The 21,408-nt window shown below is 36.4% G+C and overlaps 1 protein-coding gene across 6 annotated transcripts in view; it reads left to right on the top strand.

Annotated features, from left to right (window-relative positions):
- Positions 1-21,408, top strand: part of ADD3 (adducin 3) — a 128,764-nt gene that overhangs the window by 71,841 nt on the left and 35,515 nt on the right. The window contains exon 1 of one of the 6 annotated variants that reach the window (XM_036828728.1): positions 2,565-2,611. The exons of 4 other annotated variants lie outside the window; for them this stretch is intronic. The gene's annotated coding sequence lies outside the window, so the exon portion shown is untranslated. Of the gene's footprint in view, positions 1-2,564; positions 2,612-21,408 lie in introns of those variants that run through there. One more of the 6 variants, XM_036828725.1, reaches the window with a different exon arrangement.

The raw sequence follows: 21,408 nt of genomic DNA, 5'->3' as shown, positions 1-21,408 counted from the left end.
AAAAAAAAAACAGTAAAATAGCTTAAATATGTTTTGAATTATTTTGTTCTAAAAATGTCATCTTTTTCTTTTCTCTAACTTTCAGGACAATAATTAACCACAAGTCATTTTACGTACTGAAAACACAAGTTATTTGACTCACTGTATATTTGAAAATACAATGTAACAAAACGACATTTTACAAGACTTAAGTGAAACAGACATTTTGGGATAAAATTGGAGTTGGAGTGCAGGGAGAGAAGGGGATAGAATACCTCTTGAGTTGCACATGAGTCTCTGGCACTCAGTAGAGAGTATTTTTATTTAAAACCCACAAAACTGAATGGGAGAGGAAAGGAGAAATTTGATTACTTGACTGTTACACTAGAAGATTGGATCTGTAAATTTACCTGAATCCCTGAAACGGGCAGGTATTTGTAGGTGCCAAATAATGTCAGAACTAACCAAGAAAAACTTGCTTTTCTGCATGACTGGTGAAAGCATTGGTTCCCAACAACTTTCACGTTTATAAGGATTTTGTTTTGAGGACTAACTACACATTGGGCAAGCAGCTGTGTAGTCCAGAAAGTATTGGCTGGATTTAGTGTACTAGGGGCATGTGGATTCCGAGCAGTGTCACACCTTGTCTATGCCAATAAATCAGAGTGGCTGTTCTTGATACTAAATCTGATGTCATTGGCAGATTTTCCTCCTTATTGGTAGGGTGATATTCAGACAGGATAATATTTTTGTGTGTATTTTCCTCTCTCTGTGATTGAGGTGTTTTTATGGTTTCTTTTTCTTTTCTTTCTTTCTTTCTTTTTTTTTTAAGCTATGAAATAATACTGGCAAGTCCCAAGAAAACTAGATCTGGATTTCATTTTGTCTCTTCAACTCTGTGTGATCTTGTGCACATTCCTGACATGTTACAAACAGCTTGTGTCTCTGAATATGCAGTATCAATTTTCAGTGGTGAAAGCCCCAAAAGGAAACAGACTGATTCTTCCATGCACAAACAGCTGGGCAGTTGTGGATGGAATTAATTGCTGATATGTATTGGCTGTGTTTTTCTTCTCTTGTCATTTCCTTTGCAGCTGTGAAAGTGAAGTTTGACTTGAAAACAGACATTTCCAGCAGTGCAAATCCAGAAAGTATCAAGATGGGATTCTTCAAATGTAATATCCAACTGCTACCTTTGAGTTGTTCAGTTTGGGGGTTAGGTGGGGAAGAGCAAGGGATGGCAGCAGGCAATTCATAATTATATATATGGATGAAAAAAATAATTATATCAGGCACTTGGACTATGAAAGGAGGATTTTGGAACGGGTTAACTTATCATGGCAAGAGTGACCTCATAATCCAACAACAGACGAAATCAGTCAGCACCTACCCGCAGGATGCTGAAAGAGGGTGTTCTAGGCCATCTCTCAAAATATTGAAATATTCAATACTCCAGACTGATTTATTGTTCCAGTGTGAGGGAGTAGCAGTTGGAGAGGGTAATGTGACAACATGTATCATTAAAAATATTTTCCTGGTCTTCTCCCAAAGCTTTTTCCATTGTTTGTTTTAAATTCTATGTAAATGATTATATAGCTTATTTTTTACATGCTTGGGTATTCTACTGAGAAACCTATTTTTTTATTTCATGGGTTATAGAAGTTCAGTTAAAAGTAACTGTTGGTGCGTCTCTGAACGTGCATACAGAAAGTAGTATTGATTAAAATCATTTTGAACAATAATCGGATGTTTAATAATAGTTTCAATAACTGAAATTTTAAACGCTATGAAAGATTTTTAGACAGTACGTATACATCCTCCTGAATATCTTATTTGGAAATAAATCAGAAAAAAATTAAAAATCAAAACTTATGGAATTATTTGCAAAAGTGGGTGATTGCAAATTTTTTAAAGCATAGTATGCGTATTAATGATTTTCATCAAAATGATTTCCCCTTTTATGTGTTTATTTCAATATTAAAGCATCAGTCAAATCCCTTATTTTTGAAGGCAATTCTTGCTAATTAGTTGATAAGAAAATGCTTTTATTGTTTCTGTATTGCCAGGAGAACTAGAGCATTGGTAGAGAAGGATAGGTAATGCTTGATAATGTTCAGGTCCCCTGTCTTGGCCATCTAGGCCAAAGTCAAGTTCTAGAGCAGTGTTGCTGACACCTTGAGATATGCAGAAGCTGCTGTTGCTAAACTTAGCAGTTGGCATGGTTGGACTTCCTTTACAGTAGTCCACTTCCACCTAACATTTTGTTGGCTGAGCTGCGTGATCTACCTTGCATTTTATCTTTACTTTCCTCACGAAAAAGAAATGTCTATATTTCATTCCATGGCAGGAAAGCTGAACTTTCCCCCCATTTCTATGAAGAGGGTTTAACCCAATTAATTTTGACTCTGAGGCACTGAAAAACGTTGTGGCAACATTAACGTGCCGTTTGCTCTCACTGAAGTCGGCCTGGGTGTGTTGTTTCCCCCAGAGTGGGCTCCACCCCTGCTCTAACCGCACCGTGTGGATATCTCACTGTTTAAAACAAAGTTCATTTTTAGGGCAGCATTGCATCAGAATTGCCACACAAAAACCAGCTTAAGATATGTGCGGCAGCTTCCATTCTTCTTAATAAGTAAGTACAAAATTGTCTATTGTAATACCGATAGCTCACAGCTTAGGGGGAAGCATAGATAAGATAGATGGTTAATTTTGTGCCAGCTGCTAGCAACGTGCAATATTCTTCTTGGGGAGGAGCCTGTGGCTTTATCACTCACTTAAATTTTTTCCTGTTAGTTCGCTTTTTACCCCCCTTGAACTGTTTACTGAATTGTTCTTAATTGTTTGGGGGATGACATTGACTGTTTAAGGAAAATACTGGTAGTCTCTCAAATGTGCTAGTTATTTAAGATAAAAATGCTTAAAAATATTTCACTGAATTTATTGGACTCATTAATAGCATAATCTGGCAATACTGTATTTCGAGACATCGTGGCATGAACTCTGTGTGTAAGAGTGGGTTCATTGAATTAAGAAAAGGCAGCATCTAAAGAGCCTTTATTTCTGTCATAATGATGCTTTGTCCTCCTGCTGTTGGGTATTTGTCAGAGGAGTTGGGGAAGGCTGCAGCCCAAAGTTCTGCTCTGTGCCTTGTCTGTGCCTCTGTGTTCTTTCTAGAGTTTGTGACGTGAACGGTAAGTTGAACTATAGGAGATTGATTGTTATTCAGTGAGGTCCACATTCAGCAATATTTCTTTGCAAATGGGTCTAACCTTTCTTCTCGCATACTGGAGTTCTCTTTGTAGTTGGGTTTTAAATGCCTGTGAAGTGTTTAATTACGCACTGATCAAAGTGGGCACGTTGGGAGTGAGGTTGTGCTTTGTGATGTCTGTACTGTTGTCTTCCTCTCTTGCGTGTTCATTGTGTCCCCTTGTGGGGCAAACACACCCATTCAGTACAAGCAAGTTGAATCATTTGCCTTAGTTGAAATCTAAAGCTGCGGGTTGAAAACGGCAGATTTCTGTAAAGCTTGCAGGGGTGGCATTGTGTCATCCTTTCTGGACTTAAACTTCCTAGGATTTCCTTGCTTCAGCTTCTTCTTGGCTGAATTACTACTCTTTGGTAGTAGTAATGTGTTTAGCTATTTTCTAACATCACAAGGATGTAAGAATAAAGTAAAAGCCTGATATCATAGAAAAAAGCACTAGGCTGGGAATTAAGAGGCACCAAGGCATTTGTCATTCTTACAAATGACATGAAAACTAAAGCTTTGCTTCAAATAAATTGTATATATCAGAAATTTTGGAAATTTACTGTTTAATATCTGAGCAGTAGAATTAGTATATAAGTGATGTCCTCAACAAGAAAATAAATTTTCAAGCAGGAACTAGGTGAACCTCTTGCCACAGGTGTCGTGTAGACATTTAGTAAACATTGCCTGTTATACTCAGTGTACAATTATTAGTTGTATAGCCTTGGGTAAGTGGCTTTCAATCTTTTTTTTTTTTTTTTAATATATTTTGCATCACGACCCAATACATGTACCACATACACACCACTTAATCTCTAAAATAAATTTCTCTTAACAGTGCAAAACACACACTGCTATATTTTCTGTTCTGATTTATTTTTAAAAAATGTGTTTCAATCCACTGAGCTAGATGACCTCTACTGTCCCTTTGAACTCTAGGAGAATATAGTTACTCCTAGACTTTTATAGTTGCTCCAGAGCAAAGCTTGCCAACTAGTTTGCTGTTAAATACTGAAATTAGAAGATTTTCTAGATAGATTTTTATTTGGGAAATTTTGTAGATAGTCAATAGCTAATATCTAATAATACTCTATCTTATTTTTTTCTTGTAATAATTATGTAATATAGAGAAAATGGAGTGGGTTTTTTTTTACTTAGCCCTATTATATAGCTGCCCCCAAACCCCCTCCTCTTTACTCCAGTATGCTATACAAATTTTATTCATGCACACTGTATTAGTGAAAACTAACGTGACATGAAAAGGGTTCGGAAGTCTTTTCTAGAGAAATAAACTGTGTATCACGTAGATTAGATACAGAGTATCAAATTACCCTTGATAGACCCCATCTTTGTCTTCCTCAGAGTTTTCCCAGGGCTCTAGAGAAGTTCCCTTCTCTGCTTTAATGTACTTCTAAAAAGTATTAATTTTATAACTTAAAAAATGCACATAGTAAAAAGATGAAACAATATAAAGGGCATATGACAAAACGGCTCTTTCTTACCCTAATCTTTGAACGCTGTGCTCCAGTGGGGAGTTTCTTTTCTATTTTTCCAGAAAATTTCTGTGAATATGAGTGGATTTTAAAAATCCAAATAAACTTATACTACACACACCATTATGTATCTGCCTCATTCTTTTTAATGGTTGTATGGTACTTCAGTGTATGGATGGGTATACTATATTTAATCATTCATCTTTTGATAGGTATCTGGATTATTTCCAAGTTGTTCCCTTTCTCCCCATCAGATATACTTAGGCTATCAGCCTTCTCTCCTACCTCCATTTTGGGACAGAACCCAGAACCTAGGTGCTATTGGAAAGGGGTGATAGTGCTGTGTGGAAATGGAAAAACCCCTCACCAACTTAACTTCCTCTGGCTAGAACACCAAAAGTAGGCCCCACTGTCCCAGCCATTCATGAGTGGGTAAGACTGCCCTAGGAGTCATTTTTCAGCAGATTAATGAAATAACATTGGGTTCAAAGTCTGGTAACTGGAGTGTGAGGTTGTGAGCCTGTCACTTAACCCCCTTGATCCTCAGTTTTACCATCTATTGAGTATAAAATGAAAGATTGGAATAGATGAGTTTTAATGTCCCTTCCAGCTGTAATAGTTACATAGTATTTTTTTTAATATTGACTTAAGCTGTATAACCCAAATTGTATGAAGTTTCTGTTATTTAAATTAAAAACATCTTTTGTGTATATTGTGTGGTCTGTAATTTGTTTGACCTGCCATATGGCCTAAGCTATTTGAAAGTTTAAGAATGTGGAAAAAAAAAAAGAGAGAGAGAGAGAAGTTGAATAGTATACTATATTTTACATAAACTCTCCTTTTCTAAAAAATTACTTTCAAAAGTATAAAATCCATTCCAGAAGTAAAAGCAAATCTTTTTATCAAGCTTGAATACTTGAGGAGAAGATTCTGAGGTGATGTTTGTTTTTAAAATGGATCTTTGTAATTTTCAATGAATCCAGCCATTCAGAGTTAATCCTGAGGGCTTTGAAACTTGGCTTCAGTCCGCTTGTTTAAATTGTTTTCACATTCTAGCCCTCTAATCCATCTCTCTGTTTCACTGAATGCTAAAATTGATGTTGCTTGACATAGCTAAAGTTTTCTGACTTGGTGCTGAGGAAGCAGCCTTAGAGGTGAACTGTGCACTACCATCCTGCCAGCAGAGTTATCAAGTTACACAGCAAAGTTATAAAGTAACCGAAGCAGGAATTTTTGCTGCATCACATGTAGGATGTTTAACATTACCTGTTTCACAATTTTATTCTTATAATTCCATCAAACGACAGCTGTCCTGAAAGCAAAATGGAATAAGAATTCATCGTTTGATTTATATAATTACAACAGGAAGATAAAAAGACATTTTCTTGGCCTGGAGGTAGGGGAGTCTGTGTGTTTTCATGCTGGTGACACCCTAGCTTCTTAGCAGAAGGCTTGACGTACCTTGAATAAGTATACTTCCCTAAACCCTGAGAGATTATTTGTTATCCAAATAATGCTAGAATTCTGTGTCAATTTTCATATCAATTGTTTGACATAGTTCAGTTTAGCAAAATGTGTTGAGGACCTTCTAGGAGGCAAGCACTGCATTAAAAGGTGGGAGAACCTAGATGACAGAGACAGTCTCACTGGACTGTACCAAAATGACAACTGTTCTTATTAGTTCTTCTATTGTTGGAGTGTTCCAATATCCACTGGTAATTGGAACTGGGCAGAGAAAGTTCTCCAAGTTTGAGTCTGTGAAAATAGATGGAAAAAAAGTACATTTTCAGTATTTAAAAAGGGGTACTAATGTCTTGTTAGGGCAGTGTCAGTTACTCTTCTGTGTCTGGATCTGCTAGTGACATCAGTTTCTCACTAATCAAATTCTAAATGAAATAAGCACATTTGTGATGTGTGGATTAATTGAGCCCCAATTTTTGCCTACCGTTGCAATTATTGTACCTTGTATGTTATAATGGCTTAAACAATTGCTTGTATGAAACTAACCTTGAAAATGGTCACACTGTGTCTTTATGACACATCCCAATATCTTCTTTGTCATGTTACCTTATCCATTGTGGCATTTACGACTAAGGAAATTCTCCAGAGTCAGAAATATGCAGGATACTGCTGCCTACAGGATGTTGAACAAACTTTGTCTAAAACATTTGAAACCATTTTAGAAAAACAGTCCTATGATAGCAGAATCAGTCAAATAGACTGTAGTTTGAGCTGAAGCAGAAAGCCTTTTTAAACAAGAGAGAAGAAAAAGTCTAATCATTACTCTGGTCTGTTATGTATGCAATCTCAGAAGGGACTGCTTTTTCTCCTTTAGAGCCCCGCTTTTGGCTAGGGTCCTGTGACACACAGTGGGAATTCACTTCCTATCAGGAAACGCTGTTTTTCAATGTATTATCTTGTTGAGACAACCACAGTGGACAATAGGCTATTAGTGTATTAGAACAACAAGTGTCATAACTAAGCCAATATTTGCTTTGTTTTGAGTGTTGCCCTAAAAAAAAAAAGAAAGAAAAAAAAAAACTTTGGCCGAGCTTCAGAATACATTTGATCATCAGTAACTGCTGGGTACAAAAGCCATGACAGTTAAAAAGAACAAAGAAAAAAGTGCTTTAATAGTGGTGATGAACTTTTGCAGGTTTACTCTATTCACTTCCTATCCACAGAGAGACAAGAATAATTTAAATGATTTCAAATACAACTTTTGGGTATGAAAAAGTGTGCACTTAAAAGCCTGTTTTGAATTTTGGAAGCCACACCAAGAAACTGGTATAAAGAAAAAAAGCCTCCAACTCAAGTTCTCTTACAAAATACCAAACCTTCTTGTGAGATATATCACATTTGGTTTTGGATATTTATATTTAAAATAATTTGATAATACTGCTTACTTGAGGACTGACAGCTTTTTAAAAGCTGTTACTTTCATAATGATTAAGAAGAAAACTCTATTCAGGGGGTGGTTAGTTAATATCAAGTCACTATTATTGATATAATTATGTGATAAGACTACAATAAAATTTCAGATTTGGAAGGTAAGCCCAGAGGTCATCTATTTCAAACCACCTCATTTTATACATTGTGAAACTCAGACCTTACCTCTTCATTGAAATCTTCCCTTACTGTCTTAATCCATAATTCTGTTTATCAGCAATCCTCAGCAACTCTTGGATATCTTACATTTATCTTTCATTTGGCATTTGTCATAAACTGGTTTTTGTGATCAGTTTTCTTTCCATGAGGTCAATAGAGAATTTTAGTAGAGAATTTTAGTTCTCAATAGTTAAAACTGGGAAGTCTTTAAGGGCAGAACCTAGATCTGTGCTTTATATCTCTTTATACTCTTTACCTAACAGCTGTATTAGTGTTTACTGATTGACTGAATAAGTAGTTTTTGGTTATTTTAAGATGACATTTTGTAGCACCATTTGTATCTGGTCTCAGAACACAGCAGTAGGTATAGTTTTTTTTTAATTGCTCTTTTTATACCTTCATACTTTTTTGTGATTACTTTTTCATTACCTCAACCATCTTGGGTAGCTGGCCATTCTGATCAAACCATGATTAGCCCACTTTTCAAGAGTTGCTCTAGATTCTCTACCCTAGTTTACTCTAAGACTAGAGAATGGGATATTATGAGTCAATAGCCCTACTCACCTCACTCAGTTTAATAAACCCTTATTGAGTATAACTGTTAGTAGACAGTGAAGAAAGGAAAAAGATGTTGGCCTAGTTACTGGGGCAGAAAGACATACTCAAATAATTCAAAAGCAACACAGACTATGACAAAGTGCTTTGGGAACACTAAGGGGGGGGGCGCTAATTCTGATAGAGGAGATTGGGAAGCCATCGTGGAAGGAGTTGATTTTTGAACACACCACAAAGTGTGGAAGATTTGAATGGATGGAGGTGAGCAGGGAAAACAGTCCAAGTGTGTGAGAAATAAGGTGAGCAAAGCATTAGTTAGAGAAATGGCTTTTGTTTGGGAGGGTCATCATTTTCCTCTAAGTCTGTGGGGTATATTTAAAGCCTTTTCCATGCTATTTTCAGAGCCTGAATTTTAAAAAACCCCAGCCTGATTAAGATGGGACTCCAGGATGCTTAAAACACAAACAAACAAACAAACAAACTTGGGAATGACTAAGAAAATGGTGTGTTTGGAAAATTATGGTAGGGGGCTTTGTGCTTCTCAGTTGTAACCATGAACCTGAAGGATTGTAGTATCCATAGTACCTTTTAGATGTGTAAAATAATACTTCACCACTCTATAGAACCCTTCCTTGACAATAGATATAAAAAGTAGACACAAAATATTTACCAAACTCTGGAGAGCTACTTAAGTTACTAAGCTCCATGAAGATTGCTTTTTATTTTGACAGTAAACTACTTGATGTAGGCTTTAAGTCCAGCTAAACAGGTACTGTAGAACTAAGCTGTGAGTCTAGTCTTTGTGAGCCTCAGAGAAACAAGAATCCTACTCCAGGCCTGAATTTAAAATATAGCAAGCAATTTAAGTGGACCATTCAGGCATGTGTGAGTGAGCACAAAAAGCTGAGTCATAAAATTTACTCTCTCTAGTGAATTGCCATGAAAGCTTAAAAGAGAAGTGTTCTCATTATTTTAAAATGGTATAAATGACTCAATTCTTATGAAAGCACACATCAAGAAAATTTGTTTTGTGTGTTTTTAACCCTGAATGCATACCTACAAACCCCTTAAAATCAAGAAACTGGTGCTTGAGGCATTAGGTGATTTTCCTTTTTCATGAAAGTTAACATTTTATTTAACGTACAGTAGCTTTTGAAATTAGTTTATTGCCAAAACCTTTAGTTAAAGGAATTTTTAAAATGTAGTTCATATTTAAATCTTTTCTTACATTGATAGATCATATGATCTACATTCTGTGTATCATATGCTGCTCTAGATAATATGAAAAATCTTGAGTAAGATAAATTGAGGGACTTGGGCAAGTCAGATTCTCTCCTGGGACCTGTTTCTTCATATGGAGAAATGAGGGTAGTACTAGATGTAATAATACCTTATATCCTATTAAGCTCTAACCCCTTTAAATTCTAGAGATGCTATTCCTCTTTGGGCTGTAATTAGATAATATTAAGGAAGGCAGTATTTATTTCTTGGAAGAGTTGTTATATGGACTTATAAATGTTTTGTTTCTCTGTTATTCTTACAAAGGTATTTTTCAGCCCGCTGTTTTTGATAAACTTTCCTCCATAAGTTAAACGATGAGTTATTTTAATGCTTTCTCTTTTCCCGTGAATTGGACAGTTAGCCTTTTTAGGTCTTCTTTCAGATTTTCTTTTACTTTTTACTAAGACCAGTTTCCAGCTGTGGCTTAGAGTCTTGGGTGGTTGTCTCTTTATCTTCCCATCATCTTCAGTCTCCTCAATGTTCATGTCAGAAAAGAATCTCGATCTCGTTTCTCTTATATGAATTGTCATAAAATATCAAAATGTCTGCACACATTTTCAGGATTCTTATTCATATTGACTAGACCTACTTTGCAAGGCTAAGTCTTATTTTATACCAGGTCAGAGCCTAGACCTTTTTAAATGAATTGACAAACCTATATGGCAGTAAATGTCCAACACAGTTCTAGATGAAATAATGGGGCATATATAATCTAGATAGTAGGATCCAGAAGACTCCCCTCACCTCTTTCTAAAGCTCACAATTATAGTTGTAATTTAGATTACACTTTGTAGAGGATGAAATTTGATGAATGACCAGGGGATTTTACATATTTATTATTGATTTAATCATCAAATTCCTGAGTGTCACACCCTGTACTTCTTGCTTTTACATTCAGGTAAATTTCATCGTAAGAAAATACAGCCTATGAAAACATGTATCTTGTCAAAGAGTTCACATTAGAGGTGGGGACTTAGATTTGGGGCTGGGTAGGGGAGGAGTTGGAAACATTTACCAGAGGATGTTAACAGGTATAAATTTGAAATGACTCAAAATTTGAAAACATCATTGGAGTTTAGGGATGGGGATAGGGTAGTAGAAGGTAGAGAAGCAATATAGTGTAGTGGTTAAGAACACAGGTTCTGGAGCCCATCTACTTGAATTTATATCATAGCTGCACAGATATTGGTATGTGACCTTGTACACGTAACTTCTGTATGCTGTTTCTTTGTCTGTAAAATGAGTATGGTAATAGCACCTACCTGTCTAAGGTTATTATGAGGATTAAATGAGTTAAAACATGCTGCCTTCTTAAAACAATGTTAGGTAATAGTAGATGCTCAGGAAATGTTGACTACTGGCCATTAACCCTCTCTCCCCATAAAAACATATTTTCATCAAAAATTGTGTTTTTAAAATTCTGGTGTAATTTGTTTAATAGAAAAACACGAAAGCTAAATTACTAAGAAGGATGGTGTCAGTAACAGAGTCGGAGTGGCTGAATGCCTGACAAAGATTTGGAATCCAGGCAGACCCTTGAGGACAGGGCAGATTCCTAGCAACAGGCAGTAGGAAAAAGCCCAGGTGTATGGACTGTCAGGGAGGTTGGACAGTAGGTTTCAAACCCTGACCTGTAGGCAGTGCATAGGAACAGGGTGTTTTGGCAAAGGGTGGCAATTGGTAGAAGCCTAGATGGGGAATTAATACCAGGGAAGTTTGCATGGCATCAGAAATCCTCTACTGTAAGCCAGGGTGTGAGCCATCAGGTTACCTTAGGGAACGGTAGAAACTGATAGAAGGGTCTAAGACTGAGACCTGGGAAAGAGGGTTCAGGCATAGATCTTCAATTTTGAAAGTATTTGGAGTTACCTGATAGAAAAACAAGAAAGGGATTTAGGCTGCTTTAGAGTGAGTGGAGTCGCTAAGAGATTAACAGAGTTTGATTATTAACAATCAGATAAAAGTATGGCTAAGGTGAAAGTCAATCATCAGAGTGGGAGCAGCAGCAGCAAGACTAACTTGATGCTGAGCTGCTACACTAGTTTCTTAAGGTTTCTCATAATCCTGGGGGCCCAGAGCCTGGCATGATGCTGAATCTGCAGGTTAGGGTTTAGTGGTCCCTAATGTGGGGAGAAGGGCAGAAATGCAGCTTGTATGTACACATGGCAAGAAACCTGATAAACAGAGTGAGTGGCTTTTTAAATCCACTCTTGCTTAATGAAAAGACATTCCATCAGACTGGAATATTTTAAAATTTGATAACTGCTTTAAGCGTTTCAGCTATGATAGAACCAGTAGAGCCCACTGCATCTTTACTTTGTGGTTGATATTCATTGTGAATCTTCATGGAGTTTTACAAAGAAATTTCTGTTCAGAATCTGATATGACAAGAACATTCATATCATCTTGCTTCAGATTTTCTTGGAAACATTGTTTCTTGATCTAACATGGTAATAGTTTGTAAAAGTCATACCATTGGGGAAGACATCTATGTTGCGTTGCCCTTATGTATATCAAATGGTATATCAAATGTCATTCGGGAGGCTTCCCTGGTGGTGCAGTGGTTAAGAATACGCCTGCCAATGCAGGGGACACAGGTTCGAGCCCTGGTCCGGGAGGATCCCACATGCCACGGAGCAACTAAGCCCGTGCGCCACAGCTACTGAGCCTGTGCTCTAGAGCCCGCGAGCCACAACTACTGAAGTCCGCCGCCGGCTTAGAGCCTGTGCTCGGGAACAAGATAAGCCACTGCAATGAGAAGCCCGTGCACCGCAACAAAGAGTAGCCCCCGCTCACTGCAACTAGAGAAAGCCCGCGCACAGCAACGAAGACCCAATGCAGCCAAAAATAAATAAATTTTTTTTAATGTCATTCGGGTTGCTATTTTGATTTCTGTTATTCCTAAAGAGCTGACTTTGATTTTGCAAAGGTGTGCTATCTGTCTACACTGTTGTGATGGTGAAATGCCTCCTAAAATAGGTATTATTAAGATAGAAATTCCATTGGAACAGTATGTATATTAGTTTCCTAGGGCTACCATAACAAAGTACCACAAAATGAGTGACTGAAGACAACAGAAGTTTATTCTCGTACAGTTCTTGAGTCCAGAAGTCCAAAATTAGGGTGTCAGCAGGGTTGGTTTCTTTTGGCTGCTCTGAGGAAAATCTGTTTTGTGTCTCTCTCCCAGCTTCTGGTAGTTGCTGGCAATCATTGGTGTTCCTAGGCTTGTGGCTGCAGCAGGTCGGCCTGTGCCTCCGTCCATCATCACATGGCTTTTTCCCTTGTGTGTCTCTGTATCCACATCTCTCTTACTTTTCTCTTATAAAGACACTAGTCATCAGATTTAGGGCCTACCGTAATCCAATATGACCTCATCTTAATTTAATTACAAATTAAGACCCTATTTTCTTTTTTTAAAAAATACATTTATTTATTTTTGGCTGCGTTGGGTCTTCGTTGCTGCGCGCAGGCTTTACTCTGGTTGTGGCGAGCTGGGGCTACTTTTCGTTGCAGTGCGTGGACTTCTCATTGAGGTGGCTTCTCTTGTTGCAGAGCACAGACCCCAGGCACGTGGGCTTCAGTAGTTGTGGAGCGTGGGCTCAGTAGTTGTGGCTCGCGGGCTCTAGAGCGCAGCCTCAGTAGTTGTGGCGCATGGGCTTAGTTGCTCCGCGGCATGTGGGATCTTCCCGGACCAGGGCTCGAACCCGTGTCCCCTGCATTGGCAGGCAGATTCTTAACCGCTGCGCTGCCAGGGAAGTCCCAAGACCTTATTTTCAAATAAGGTCATATTCTGAGGTAATGATAGGAATTTTAGGGGACACTATTCAACCCAGTACAGGATGTAATATCAAACTTTAGATTTAAAGGATAATTCATTTGAAAAAGCTAGTTCCACAAAAATAGTTTTTTTATTATAAAAACAGATTTTCAAGGTTGATAAACATCTCTTTGCATGGACTTCCACTTAAAACTGTTATCAGAGTTCTAAATGGTGGGTTATGGCCAGTATTTTTGGAAATAATTTTCAAGTACTATTACCTATGCTTAATAAATTGCATTTTCATGACTCAGTATTAGACTTTCCATAGAAAGAAAACAGATGAGGTTGTGATGATCTTGAAATCCTCCTTACCAGCCAAATCTAGAGGTAGGAACTCCTTCAAATGACTTCTTTGCAGTAACGATGTACTGAGTTACCTACAGCTTTTGGATTGACTTTTGCAGCTGTATTTTATAAGTAATAATCATGAAAGCCAGAAGTCTTTAGTTGGGATACCTGATAGTAGATCAAAATGAACTCTTGGAACTTACTCATACCTTGTGTTCTTTAAGATTTTTTTGTATATTTTCCTCCAATTTTTAAAATAAGGAACTTTGCCTCATATTTTTTGTGCCAGCCTCCCTTCTGTCCCTCACTGGTCACAACAATCACATTAGGAATGGACCATTAGAAGTACCATCCACTATAACAAATCAGTTTTCTAGACCAGCCTTTTGGGTGAATGTTTTGTTTTACAAACTCAACTCATTTTTAATAATGAGCTTTTGTAGGATCATTTGCATTTCTTCAGAATGAAGAACTAGAATTTCTTGAGTTCAGAAATTTTGAAAAATAGGTATATGTAAGATTGGAATTTGAGGGAATTAAGTTTTCTATATTACTTGTATTCTGATACTCACTTTGGAAAATGTTTCCTGAGGTTTCAGAGTAGATATGCAGTAATAGGTAAGAGTGATTTTTCCTCAAACATTGCTCTCAAGAAAATGTCAAAAGCAATGGCTTTAAATTTTTCAAGCTCAGTGCTGCACATGTAATTTTGTTTTTTAAAAAAAAGCTTTTTTCCAGAACTACTAAATAGTAAAGAGCCAAAGATTTAAGGTATCTCCAGAAATTGAGAGCAATGAATCTTTCTTTAAGAATCATAATCTCCACTGATTCCACTTTTTTAAACCTCTCATTTATCATGAGCTGTCAAGTTCTGGATAGTTTCCTGGATCTCAATTTAAAAATTTTCACTGATACCAGGGGACATAATAACAGAAACTAAATGTCTTAGAGGCACATCTGAGTAATCAATCCACTGGTCTCTGTCAACTTTCTCTTAGGGAAAAAAAACAAACAAACCCACCTTTTGGTTTTTTCCCAACCATTTCCAATACACTCCATGTTGAAGACAAATGATGACTGAGGGAATATATACAGAACGTTCATCGTGTTTTGTAGAAAGGAGGGTAAAGGCACTGAGGCCATGTGTTTTTGGATTCTGCAAGATACTTGAGAGACTGCCTCTCTCTACGGTTGATTGTTTTACTCATCATTTTATAAGATATATATATATATATATAATCAGTCTTATATTTGCTTTTCCAAATGATTCACGTTGGGAACAATTTGAGCTAAGTCTAAAAATTGATAGAGTTTAGGCTTCAAGAAAATACACTTCTTCTGAACTTTTTGTACATGTTTTCAAGTTTATAACTCTGCCCCTCGCATGGCCATTACAACTGGTAAATTTGACCTATTTATAATGAAAATTTTTTTCAAGTTACCGGTGAACATTATTTCCAGTCCTACCAATGTCTAAGCAAGTGACTGACTCTCTTCTCCCCAGCCCCTACTCTTCACGTACAGAAGTCCAGCTCTCTGTTGCTTGCAACAGGTAATGTTGATCAATAAAATATTCTTCATCAACTACTGATACCTTAGTGAGAAAGAAGTTAGATTCATTTTCTGCTTTATCCAGCAGTGAATGCCTTTGGTCTTTGGATCACCCTGCTCAGTGTGACCTAGCAAGCACCTACTTAAACAACGTGTATTATGGTTATACAGAACTACTACTATGTTCCAATTATACAAGCACAGGATGTATTTTTCATGTTTGCTAAAGTAGTTTATGTTAATTAGCAGTATAGCTTTTATTATTAAAACAGTTTGAGACCAAAATACTCTCATAGCTGTGCCTTCCAGTTGATGCTTTTCTTATATCTGTTTTTTTAATAAATGCTGAGCCAGCTATCAACTTCCATTAAAAGTACAAGACCCTTAGAAACATAAAGGGTTGCTGTTACTGTTATTAGTTTGTTTTATTATTGTTGGCATTTTTTCCTTGACATTGTCAGATTTTTTTTTAATTGAAGTATAGTTGATTTACAATATTATATTAATTTCAGGTGTAGAACATAGTGATTCCCTATTTTTACAGATTATACTCCATTAAAAGTTATTACAAGATAATGGCTATAATTCCCTGTGCTGTACAATATATCCTTGTTGTTTATTTTATACATAGCAGTTTATATCTCTTAATCCCATTCCCCTAATTTGCTCCTCTCCTCTTCCCTCTCCCCTTTGGTAAGCACTAGTTTGTTTTCTGTATCTGAGTCTGTTTCTGTTTTGCATATACATTTGTATTTTTTTAGATTCCACATATAAGTGATATCACACAATATTTGTCTTTCTCTGTCTGACTTATTTCACTAAGCATAATATTCTCTAGGTCCATCCACATTGCTGCGAATGGCAGAATTTCATTTTTTCTTATGGCTGAGTAATATTTCATTATATATATATATATATATATATATATATATATATATATATATATATATATATATATATATATATATATATATACCACATCTTCTTTATTCATTTGTCTGTTGCTGGGCACTTGGGTTGCTTCCATATCATGGCTATTATAAATAGTGCTGCTATGAACATTGGGGTGCATGTGTCTTTTCAAGTTAGTGTTTTCATTTTTCTGGATATATACCCAGGAGTAGAATTGCTGGATCACATGGTATTCTACTTTTTTTTTTTTTTTTTTTTGGCTGCGTTGGGTCTTCATTGCTGCACGCGGGCTTTCTCTAGTTGTGGCAAGCGGGGGCTACTCTTCGTTGCGGTGCGTGGGCTTCTCGATGCGGTGGCTTCTCTTGTTGCGGAGTACGGCGCTTGGGCTTCAGTGGTTGTGGCTCATGGGCTCCAGAGCACAGGCTCAGTAGTTGTGGCGCCCGGGCTTAGTTGCTCCGCGGCATGTGGGATCCTCCCGGACCAGGGCTCAAACTCGTGTCCCCTGCATTGGCAGGCGGACTCTCAACCACTGCGCCACCAGGGAAGCCCTGTTATTCTACTTTTAGTTTTTTGAGTTAAGTTGCATTTTTGACTCAGGCCCAGATTAATGGTATCTTTTGCTAATCAACTATAGATTCATTTTTTCCTAGACTTTTGTATTGAAGCTTAGAGTTTATAGTTTTATTTTAAAGATATACTCAGCAGAAGTCATTTCAGAAGAGCAAAAAAAGTATTCAGAAATTTAAGGACCATTTGGATCAATTTTAGGATTCTGGCAATAGACCACAGAGAGTTAAATTTTCACATTTATACCAGTTTGGTAACCATACAAGATTTTTTTATTTTACTACCTTGATAATATTTACCATTTCTGTTTTGGTGCTGAATATTGTGATCCTATAATATATTTTCAGGTGCCCCAGTAAAGAAAGACAGTAATTAAGTTTGTAATAACTGTGTATACTTCTAGGAAATAACAGTCCTTTGAGCCGTTCCATCTTTTTTGGTCAACTCTTCCACACCTAATTAAGATCTATAACCGTGAATAATTTCTTGTTTGGTGAAGAATATTTGGTAGTCTGAGGCAAATTATTAAATCTTAGTTTTTTAAATCTATACAGTGGAATTATTGCCAACATAAACTTTTTCCGAGGGTTGATTTGTTTCATTATAAATAGTTAAAGGCCCTCAACTCTTTCAAAATGATGCTAAATTAACTTTAGAGATAAAAATGTGAACTTGAACATAATTTATTGTTACCCAGGGCACAGTCAATGTCATTCTGATAACTTCTAATTAAGACATAGCAGTCATCTACTAGGTTAACAGTTACAACTTCCAACATACTGATCATTGCCCATGTGGTGGTGTTTTCAGATGAACTTGAACCAGTTTAAGGGCCCTTACCCTGCATGTATTTAGTTCCTCTTTGTTTGGAACTCAAAATTTTATGGAATGTCTCATGATATTTTATGATACTACTCATCTTTGCCTACTTCATTAAGCTTCTTGGTCTGCCCATGTCCTAATACTCCTTGTCCTTATGTATCTTACTTATCTGGTTTGCTAAGTACTGATAGAAAACAAGGCCAGTTATGAGGAGGCAATATTGTGTGGCATAAAGAGCTAGGAGAACTTAGATCACCCTGATGATGTTAGGTGTATGATATTGGGCATGTCTCTGTATGAAGACCTCTTTCATTAGTTATCTAACCTAGAAAACAAGAGATTTGGACTGGTTGTTCTCTTAATTTTTGCTTCAAAGCCTTCAAAGAATTTAAGTGAAAAGACAGATCCTTCATTTACTGGTAATATGTTAGTAGATACTTCTTAATCATTAAAAATCTAGTTACTTAAAGAAAGTGTATTCCTTAGGTATTTAAGTCATGCAAACCACCACTATACAACTACCTCATTTGTACATCTACTTTTCTGTGCATGCTAGACAGACAGACAATCATAACATTAAATCCATTTAGAAGCACTAGGATTTTTAGGCTTTCCTTATAGTCTATTCTTCTCAGTCAATACTATTTATAAATTACCTGCATAAACTGTGTGTGGTGGGCCTTGTTTTTTTCTTATATTTCATTTGAGGGTAAATTATGGCCATGGGGCAGTCTGTGAATGATATGGTAATACTAATAAATGTCATTATTATGATTTTATAGCAATATCTGATACTTGAGCTTTAGAAAAATTGTAGCTTTAGAAAAATTATTCAACACCTCTGATTATAGTTTCCTCTCATCAGTGAAATGTGTTCCTTGAATCTAGTCTGAAAAATTCCAAGAGAGCTCTCATAGAATCAGTAGCCATTATAGCAATGAGATTCTAGTGCTTTGTGGGGTAATTAAATCTTCTTCCATTTGGGCACTTAGAAAGTGCCATCTGTATTACTCAGTGCCACTCAATGCCTTTTTTTCTTTTTTCATTTTTCTTGACTTTTACCTACTTCTGTTCAATTTTCCATATCTATCAATTTCTATGTCAGCTGTATATAAAATTTTGGCTAGCAGTTGAAAGTAGTTCATGTATTTTGCAGTTTAAAATGAACAAAATTTCAGTGGTCGATCTGACGTGGCTTGTCATAGTTTATGCAGAGTCCAAGTTGTTTTCTAGAACTTTAAATACCTTCACAGTTTTATAGTAACTTTCATCAAGAAAAACTAAATAAACTAGCATTTGTTGTTGTTTTTAACCAAATATGCTGCTTTGAAGTCTTGGCATATCTTTGATTATTGTTTTAAATACCAAACAATGGGCCTGGTACTTGAAAGTACAGCCATCTTTTTGCTTATGTTCTAGAGAAAGCTGTTAAAACTACCAAGAATTTCAAGTTTGGAAAGACTTTTTATAAGTAATAACTTTTCATAGGGTTGTTTTTACCATTCCCAGTCTAGAAGTAACACAAACAAGGTTGTTTTGGAAGGAGCTGTGATACAGTAAAATAATTCAATTCAGCTGCTGCTGTGGAGTATTCTGCTGTTGTGGGGACTACAAACATAAGCAAAGAGGTCTTGAAAATTGAACTAGAAGTAGATATGAGTCAAGAAAAATGAAGAAAAAAAAAAAAAAAAAAACCCTGACATTGGGTAGTACAGATGGCACTTTCTAAGTGCCCAGATGGAGGAAAATCTAGTTATCCCACAAAGCACTAGGATCTTATTGCTATAATCTGCCATAAATATTAAAAAAAAAAAAAAATCAAGGAATCATTTCTTAGTCCCTTCCATCCCTCTAGCACATATTCATTCCCCCCATCTCTCTCTCTCTCTCACACACACACACACACACACACACACACACGTACACACACATGCACACACACATTCTTCTTTTCCTTTCTATTTCCCATCTGATCATGACTTAGAGTTCCTAGGGCAGTGTTTTTCAAACTGTAGATTACAACAGCTTATTAATAGATCATAAATCAATTTGATGAGCATTTTTTTTTAAAAAGGAAGAGATTAAAGTAGAAAATACCAGAATACACTACATAGTAAGGGAAAGTATCATGTCCTGAATTTGTTTCAGTTATACATCTCATGTATTTGTATGTGATTACAATATAAAATGTATTTCTTATTGTGGATTACCATTTTTAAAAAGTTCAAAAGCCATCATTCTAAAGTGTTTTATCTAATTTTGTCTTCAACCTAATGTTCTTTAAACATACATATTGGATAGTTACTGCATAAATATTTGGATAAGATTTTTAAAGCTAGAATTTTGTTTATGCTTGATATCTTGTTTCTAATCTGCATGGCCAGAGGAAAACCCATAGTATTAACAAGTTTTATAACATTATTTTTTTTTAAAATCTGTCTTCTGCATCATTTTCAATTCAGAGAACATTGTTGAAAGACTAATTTTTTTCCCCTAATGGAGTTCATACTTGTTTGCACTGGTGTTTATATTGTTCGGAATTAGTAGAAAGCATGACTGTGTATATGTGGTATTAAAAAATAGGGTTGGTTAATTTTAAAAGAGAAGGAGCCCTAGAACTGAGTTGTTCCAAATGTCACCTGGAAGCAGGAATATTTATGCTTAGAATTAGTTGTTCAGGGTTAAGAGAAACTAGAATCTACCACTTACTTCCCTTAAAACATCTTTCCTTAGGGGGCAGTAGTGAAGATGCCTGACTCCCTTCTAAGCCATGGCAATTCTGGTACTTTTTCTTCTGGGGCCTGAGTAAAACCTTTTCAACCCCTCAGTGCCACCGAATAGCTGGAATTGGCATTTGAAAAGAAACTACTAGTTACCCCTGCCTGGGTCTGAGTTGTGATTAAGTCCATGAGCTTTAGAGATCAACAGACTAGATTTAAATCCCTGGTCCACCACTTGCTAGCTCTTGGACCTGAAACAAGTTACTTCTCAGTGACTTTATTTCCTCATCAGTAAAATGGAGATAATAACACCTACCTCATAGGATTATGAGGAGCAAATGAGCTAATGTATTTAAATTCCAGTGGCTAGCACATAGTAAGAGCTCAGTAACTGACAGTTGTTTTTAAATGCTGTGATGACCCATCACTAAAGTAAGGAATACCTAGTTATTGTTGGAAAATCTCTAGCTGTTATGAATACCGAGCTGTATCAAGGTTCCTTATCTGCCTCATTATGGCACTAGATCAGGGGATACCAGTAGGACCATAGGATGTTAGAACTAGGAAAATCTGAAGGGTCTTTTGAGATAGCCCTTTTATTTTACAGTTAATCTTGGGAACTTTATGATGTAATTGCTTACTTACTTCTTCGTATTCCTCACTAGACTGCAAACCTCAGGAAGAACTGTCTTATTTGCTATTTTTATCTCCACATAGTAGGACCTTGGCACGTAGTAGATGCTCAGACACTTACTGATTGAATGTGCCATGGCTACTCTAAAGTCACACAGTACTTGGTGGACGTGCAAAGACTTGAGTCCTGGTCTCTTTGTCCTCAGTCCAGTACTCTGCACCACTCTACTTTCTTCTTGACAGGATTACATACAAGGAAATTTTTAGAATATAATTAGAAGATTTTTAGTCTGATAATCAGCTAAGGCTCCTAGAACATTTTAACTATTTTCAACTAAGTGAAAATTTCTGATAGAAAACAATCATATTTAAATTGATATGACCACAGCAAGATTTTTTAAAGTTCCTTTACAAAGCCAACAGTTGAGTTAA

The sequence above is a fragment of the Balaenoptera musculus genome, chromosome 16, assembly GCF_009873245.2.
Source record: "Balaenoptera musculus isolate JJ_BM4_2016_0621 chromosome 16, mBalMus1.pri.v3, whole genome shotgun sequence".
Classification (NCBI taxonomy): domain Eukaryota; kingdom Metazoa; phylum Chordata; class Mammalia; order Artiodactyla; family Balaenopteridae; genus Balaenoptera; species Balaenoptera musculus.
This window is presented reverse-complemented; position numbering and strand designations above follow the sequence as displayed.